This window comes from Fragaria vesca, linkage group LG2 (genome assembly GCF_000184155.1).
Source record: "Fragaria vesca subsp. vesca linkage group LG2, FraVesHawaii_1.0, whole genome shotgun sequence".
In the NCBI taxonomy this organism is placed as follows: domain Eukaryota; kingdom Viridiplantae; phylum Streptophyta; class Magnoliopsida; order Rosales; family Rosaceae; genus Fragaria; species Fragaria vesca.
Window position 1 is genome coordinate 27,298,565 of NC_020492.1, and position 8,230 is coordinate 27,306,794.

Genomic DNA, 8,230 nt, shown 5'->3' on the forward strand with positions numbered 1-8,230 from the left:
TTTTCATGTATGTGACCATTGTTGATGTCTACTTACAAAAGAGTTTGGACTAGGAAGAGTGGAACTAGGAGGGGTTCCCCCGTGTCCGCTAACAGGGCTGGGCCGGAGATATTTATCCCTTCAAACGTCTCAACATTTATGAAGTTATTTTTGTACCAGGACTAGGAGGGGTGTCGGCCTCCGTGTGCACTACCACGGCTAGGGCCGAAATTCATTATCCCTTGGAACATCACAACATATGTGTGAACTTATTCGTACCAAGATAAGGAGGGGTTCCTCCGTGTCAACTACCAAGGCCAGGGCCAGAGCCAGAGCTTTCTATCCCTTGGAATGTTACATCATATGTAAACTTATTTCTCATATCTTGACTAGGAGGGGTGCCTCCGTGTCCACTACCAGGGCTGGGACCAGAGCTCTTCATCCCTCCTAAGGCCCCACCGTTAGAATATTTTTTTCTCGTACTAGTATTTGGGAAGGATTCCTTAACCGCTCCAAGTGTCTCCATATTTGTGATATCTAAACGTTTGGCACAAGTTGTATACAATGTGGAGTTGAGCAATAGAAGAACAAAAAGGAAAATTAAACGAGACATTTGGTCGTTCTCTTTGAGAGAGAAGTTGAGGTTGAGGTTGAGGTTGTGGAAAGCGAATGTGTATTTATGTATTTATAAGCAAGGAGGCGAAGCTTAGTGTAGGCTGCAACCCATGTGTATTCTTGACTCTTTCATTTTTTATAGTCTCAGTTTATCTAATTTCTAATGGTGTGTTCTTGCCTAACGTTCTAACCCTAATCATCTTTTTGACATTTAAGTAATGAATATAACCAAATATAAGAAATTCAGATTATCACTTTTTCAAAACTATACAAATTTCAGTACATAATTAGAAAGAAGGTATATATGGAAAGGTATATGAATTATGAAATATGTTATGAAGTACCGTTAAAGTGAAGGGACGTACGGACGAAATTGCCTTTGAAAAGTTAACCAAGTTAATTTCAAAAAGTTATATTGTTTATTTAATTATTATTTATTTACAGCTAAAATTATTACACACACTTTTTTTTTATTTTTTAAATTCAATAAACAATCACTATCGCGTACTAACAATCTCACATTTCAGACGGGTGGAAACTGCTACCCAGTCACAGTTACCAAAGTCATTTTAGAAATCTAACCCAACGGATGAACTTGCTTTTATTGGATTGAGATACCGAAATTGGGTCAGGGTTGAAACCTCATATACTGTTGTGATATTCAAAAAAATGTGATATAAAAGTTAATAGTCGAACAAAATTCATATACTGTTGAACAATTTTTTCTATTTATAGTGAACAAATTTCTTTTTTCACTACAAAAGACTTTTTGCCAAATTGCTACCATATATTTCACCTTAGTGTTAATTTGCTACCTTAGCTTTTATTTCAGCCAATTTTCTACCCTAACTATTATTTCTGTCAATTTGCCATCTTATGTTTTTAAAATTAGCCAACTTGCTACATTTTTGTCATTTTATTTTGTTCATTTCTTCATCCAAACATGAATTAATTCTAAAAATCGAAGGTTAAAGTTGGTCGATATTGAAATTTTGATAAGTGAATTAGTTAATCTTGAAAGCCTAAAATAACAAATTGGATTAAATTCAGTTTGCCCCCTCGTAATTTAGGTTAATAATCAGTATGGTCCTATATATTTTTTTTTAATAACGTTGGTCCTTAAAGTTCTATTTCAAGTCAGTTTAGTCCAAGTTCTATTGCCCTCCTTACCATGACGTCATGCGCTGAGTTGTCCGCGACATAATGGCCTAATTTCTGACTTAAAAAGGCAGAATAGTCATTTTATCATATTATGGTCTTCAAATAATTCAAAGGTGTATTAATCGTACGAGATAGTCAACAACTGCAACTACACAGTCTGGCCCGCAGTTTTCTCCTTCAACGCACTAAACCAGCCGTCGCTGTCGACCATCGGCTTCACGCTCAAGAGCGGCGTGTCCTTCAACTTCTCCGTCCCCAACTATTGGCAGGGTAGGGTGTGGGGCCGGACACTCTATAACGAATCCTCCACCGGAAACTTCTCCTGTTTCACCCCCGACTGCGGCACCGAAAAAATCGAGTGCGACGGACATGACGTCATGCCGCCTGCTACTTTTGCTAAATTCGATCTTAACTTCGCCCCCGGCGTGGACTTCTATGACGTCACCCTCGTCGACGAGTTCAACCTCCCAATGGTGGTGGAACCTCACGGAGCAGGGAGCAACAACTGCAGCTCTTCTAGATGCTCGGCCGACTTGAACGACAATTGTCCTAAGGAGTTGCGGGTGGCTATCGTAAAAGCCTTTCTTCTTCTTCTTCTAGTTCTTGTAGCTATTGTAATCGACGACCTCGAAATCCGTGACAGACCTGGAGTGCTGCACGATGGACCATCCGATCGAGTCGATCTAGTCCTCCTTCTCCTTCTCAGAATCGGCGATGAAGTACATGGTCTCGGAGCGCGTGGAGAGCTCGAACGCGTACTGCTTGTTCTGACACGACCCACCCCGAATTTCACCCTGAAACCCGGAGTAAGTCGTGCGGAGACCACCTCCAAGGAAAATTTACTAAAAAGATTAAGAAAATCTCCCTTGTAGATGGACAACCCTAACTCGAAAATTTCATATTACACTCTTAATTCAACACTTCCGAACATCACATAATTATCCTTCAGAAATTCTACACATAATATACAATAATCCCAAAGTATTCAGAGCTACTAAACACAAGCGGAAGCAAGAAAACACGAGTAGGTTGAACAGGTAACCTACTGACGAAAACTAGCAGAAATGCGGGTGACTATGCCTCGCCTCCTACTAGATCCAACCCGAACTCTGCAGACTGGGCAATTTAAAACGAAGGGCCCAGGGGAAAACATTTAATAACGTTAGAGTGAGTGGACAAAAATAAAATAATAAATAAAATATTTATGTTTCCCCAAATTAATTTCTAAGGAAAAATCGAATGCATGCCGCAAGCGATAAAACTTTTATCTCATAAAATATCGAGCCTCCCAGACTCTATAATATATGTATGTATTTACACTCGTCCATACTCCCTATATAAATTCATGGGTCTATATAGGGCTACTACGCTCGCGTCCAACGCTCACGTCACGCCTTAATGCGGTGCTACACTACGCCATCAAGGTGGACAAACGGGTGTATAAATATGTGTCCATACCCCCTATATGAATTAAACACTCAAATAGAGCTACTACGCTTACGTCCAACGCTCACGTCACACCATAATGCGGCTATATGCTACGCCATTAAGGTGGACAGACACATATGGCTAGCTAGCATTTATATACATACTCTCTCATAAATACATATTTATATCCACCGAAAATCCCATTTTCGGTAACTCTCCAAGAGAAATAAAAATCGTCAAATTTAAAATGACGTTAAAATATTCCGCAACATTAATTGTTCAACCATGAACTATAGCATGCATTTATTTAAAATAAACGTCCACTCACAAATTTGGCATAAGCCTGATGTCGATCTGGGGCCTCGTCTGCTCGAGCCTCCTCACGTCCTGTTCCAAATATAATATTAATTTCCCAACCAATAATCCAATATTTAATCAAAATAGGCAAAATTACCCGAGAGCCATAAATACGCTCATCATTGCCTAACTTCGATATTCTTAAATCGGAATGATCCGAACTTAAATATCATACTCAACAGTCGTAAATACAACCTCTCTAAAATACGACTTAAATCCTACGGCCGGATTCTACATTAATTAACCGCCAAAAATACCAAACTTCGGAAATTCACAAACCTATCCAAATCTCATCCAAAAATTCCATAAATCACATCAATATACTCCTCTTAATATTCCACACTTAAAACCCTAAAAATCTTCTAACCGGCGGCGCCGCCGGCAACGGCGGCCGGAGGCCAATTCCGGCGACCTCCAAAACCTATGAAATTTTGACAGAATAATCCTCTCGTCATGCTCTACAACTTTCCTAACTAGCACAAACACCAATTCCAAGCCTAACTAGGGTAATCGACTAAAAACATCAAAAACGCCATAAAACTTCCACCTCAAATTTCTCCTTACCTAGCTCAAGAGGGAGTGAGTCCTTTTAGGGCAAGGCTGCTGGGTTGGAGGGCTACAAAACCGTACCAAGCTTGCTCGGATTGGTGGCCGGAGGAGGGAGTTCCGGCGACCGGAAGTTCGGGGCAGCCTAGCCTTTCGGGCGGCACCGCTCTCTCACGGCGGCGCTAGGGGGGCTGTCACCGGTCCTGGAAGATAGCTGGGTCGGAGACCGATCGATTGGGACCGGTGCGGCGGTCTGGGGCGGCCGGACGGCGGCGGTCTGGCGGTCGGAAAACCGGACAGCGGGAGGGGCTCGGGAGAGAGAGAACCGGGAGGAGGAAAGAGAGGAAAAAGAGAAAAGAAAAGATGGGCCTCTACACCCGGTCCAACAACCTTATATACCAAAACCCAATCTAAAATTTACACCCCAAAATAATACCCTAATAAAAATTACCTTTTACTAGCTAAAATTTACCATTTTTACCGTCGACATAATTTCCTCCCACGAATAATCCTCTGCACAATAATCGTCCCCGAAACCCCTCTAGGGACCAATTAAACTATTAACTCAATGATCAAGACGGTAAAATTCTTATTATAATCACGCTAGTAAATAAGGTAAAAATATAAGGGTCGGGATGTGACATGTTCAGCACGTCCTCCACGCCCTTCATCGTCAGGAACGTCGCAACCGGGATCACGCCGCGTGACCTCGACGCGTGCGTGACGGACGAGTCCTTGAACCAGAAGAGCTTGCCTTGCTTGAGCACGAACCAGCGGTGTAATACCCTGAAAATTTGATATTAGTTTCTAATATTATTTGAGAGTTTTCGAGTTAGAAGTTAGTGGGGTTTTGAGGTTCGAAAGAAGAGTGGAAGTATTTGGACGCATAAATTACCTGAAAGGGTTTCTTTTTCTTTAAAGGTCATAGAGTTGACTTTTTATTTGTTGGGTTTCTCGAGGAACTTTCTTCATGAAAGTTGTAGAGATTGGCGATACGAGTTCGTAGACACGCGGCACGCGTAAAACGGACGTCGTATGAGAAAGTTATGGTCAATGGAAGGTTGTGGCTTTTCGAGAATTTTTAGATAAATAGGAGAGTTTTCTTTTGGGTCCTCATAATTTCTAAAATCCTTAATTCTTCCCCTCTCCTTCTCTCCCTCCGACCCCGAGAGAGTGCCAAACCCTCAGCCGACCTGACCCGGACCCGACGACTCGACTCGGACTTTTCGACGCCGTCCGACGTCGCCCGACCGCGTCACCGGCCTGAATCGACTCCTCTTCTCCTTGCCTTCGTCCTCCTCTAGCTAGTTCACGCCGATTCGGTCCTGAAGTGGTGTTTCGAAGCTCCAAAATTCGGCTTGGAGACCGGTCGGGATTCCCACCTCCGGAGATGGGGACAAGGCTGGAAACCGGTCGGGATTGACGCTCCTTGGTGCCCTGGTTCGTTTTCTGGTAGTCTTCTAGTACGACTCACGGTGTAGAGTTAAGGAGGTGGATTTCCACCTTCTGGCGAGTTTTCCGGCGTGCTCCGACCGATTTTGCATTTTCTCTAGGTATGAAAGTTGCTCCCCTTGCCTTGATTTTCATGTTGGGTATAGTGGTTGTGTTTGTGTTGCAGGTTGGGTTGGGGGGGGGGGGCGGTATGGGGCCCACTCGTCGCTGTCTATGGTGGCGCATGGGAGCGCGTCCGGCAAGGGTTGAGAGGTTAGGAGTAACTGTTAGATTGTGCTCGTCGATGCGAGCACGTTGACATGTCATGAGGTTGTTATGATCAAGTTTTGCATCCTAGGTTTAAGGCTAAGTTAAGAATCGTGAGAGATTGTTTAGCTTTGGTGTATGAGCTTTGAAATTCTTGTTAGCTTTTTCAATAGGTTGGTTGAGGGTTCCTATGACCTTGGGAGGTCTGTAAAGAAGGTTGTCCCTTTTTGGGCAAATCTTGGGTTAGAGCTTGTTAAGGGTGCAATGTTCTTTTTGTTTAAGTGGTTATTAAAGTTATTAATTATGTTAAATATGTAGCTTGTGGAGTTGATATTTAAGCTTGGCTCTTGTGTTGTGTTGAAGACGCAGCGGGAATATTTAGGTGAGTAAAATCTCACCAAGGTCCACTTTGTGACCTATTTATTTTGATGACGATTATGATGAATATTATGATGTTGATTTTGATGATGATGATAATTATTATGATGATGATTTTTATGATGATAATGTTGATGATATGATGATCATGATGCTAATTATTTTGATGATGATGGTAATGATTTTGTTGATGATTATGATGCTATTTTTTTATATTGTGAGTAAATCTCACATGGGTTCATAAAGGAACCGAGTTTATTTTATAGTTTTATTATTGCTAATTGTGAAGTTGTCCTTGAAAGAAAATGATTTTGTTTTTAAATATAAATGAGCTTGATCGTCAACGGCTCATGATAAGTGAAAACAAGTTTTCTGTTAATAACATCATCTTTCAAAAGGACTTCCGATCATGAGTCATAATTAGAGTTGGTAGATTATTCTTGTTTTAAATATTTCTATCCATGTGTTTATGTGTGAAAGGCACGTTATGATCAGGTGATATGATGTTGTTGATGATGATATTTTTATATTGTGAATTGTTGTTTAAATAGTCAAACCGCGTTCCAAGCCTTTAATCGGGTGATTGGTTACGGTTATGATGATATTATTATTCTGTGAGTTGATAAGTGTTATGATGGGAGAGTATTTGAATGTGTGCATTAGTGGTGATTGTGTGCATTAGTTGTGTATGCCTTAGTAGTGATTGTGTGCATTAGATTAGGAGCCTTCGTGGTGGACCGGAAACCAAGCCTTGGCCGGGTGATTGGTTTCGGTCAGTATAGAGCTCTAGTCTGTCGGTACTTCAGGGGGGATGACTATGTGTTGACGAACCCATGAGTACATATTTGTCTAGTTACTTATGAGGGATGACTATGCGTTGACGAACTCATAAGTAAGGGTTGGGAAATAATTGTGTGATGTGCTCATATATTGTCATTTTAAATTCCTTGTTTTAAGTAATTCCTGAACTATGCCTTTTTGTTGGATTTCATTATGATTTGTTTGATTGTGAATTGTTGTGTTCTCTTAATTATTTCTTTTGAATTCTCTTGCTTTTAGGTGATTCCTGAACTAAGTTATTAATGCAGGAATTTCCGGTGTTATCTTATGTGATGTTGGAATTGTTGAGTTTTATTTTGAGAGTTACTCATACGAGCTTTTTAAGCTTACCGGGTTTGTTGTTTACACCCGGTGCACCAATTTATGGTGTATGGGTTAGACCTGCAGGTGTTGATCAGCAGGGTTGAGGCAGTGGCTTAGGAGCTGGGTTTTAGGTGTTGTACATTATTTATATTTTATGGCTGTTGTTTTTTTTTAAGCTCATGTGAGTGAAGTAGTTTATTTCTAGATTTTTGGATGTTAATGTAATTAATGAGATTTAATGTTTAACTCGGTTGATGAGTTAATTGACATTTACATTTCCAGTATTTTTTTTTAGTTTGGAAATTGTCGAGCAGGTTGTGGGATTTTAAGATTTTGAGTTTTATCATGCCCAAATTTTTTAAAATTTTATCCTTCGAAAATTGGGGTGTGACAAGCGGCGACGCCACGTCTTGATATACTCGCCTTGCTTGGTCAACCACTCCGTCCGCTCCGGGTTTGCAGTTGTATTAATACACCTTTGATTAATTTTTGGTCGATAGGTTTATATGCACCATTATGTATCACTGTGTTGCTCTCAAAATCATTTCTGTTAATTTTGAATTATTTGAAGACCAATATGATAAAATGGCTATTCTGTCCTTTTAAGTCAAAAATTGGGCCCTTGTGTCGCGGACAACTCAGCGCATAACGTCATGGTAAAGAGGGCAATTCAAAAATTGGACTAAACTGATCTGAAATAGAACTTCAAGGACCAACGTTATTAAAAAAAAAAATATGAGACCAAACTGATTATTGACCTAAAGGTTCAGGGGGCAAACTAAATTTAATCCTAACAAATTTGATAGAAAGGTAGCAAATTGACAGATTTAATAGTTAGGGTTGCAAATTGGCTGAAATGAAAAGTAAGGTAGCAAATTGACCCCAAAATGAAAGTTAGGGAAAAAAAATTGGCATTTAGTTGACG

The 8,230-nt window shown here is 40.5% G+C and overlaps 1 pseudogene; it reads right to left on the reverse strand.

Annotated features, from left to right (window-relative positions):
• Positions 1–2,351: 2,351 nt before the first annotated feature.
• On the reverse strand, positions 2,352–7,960 carry LOC101309328 (annotated as a pseudogene).
• Positions 7,961–8,230: the final 270 nt, after the last annotated feature.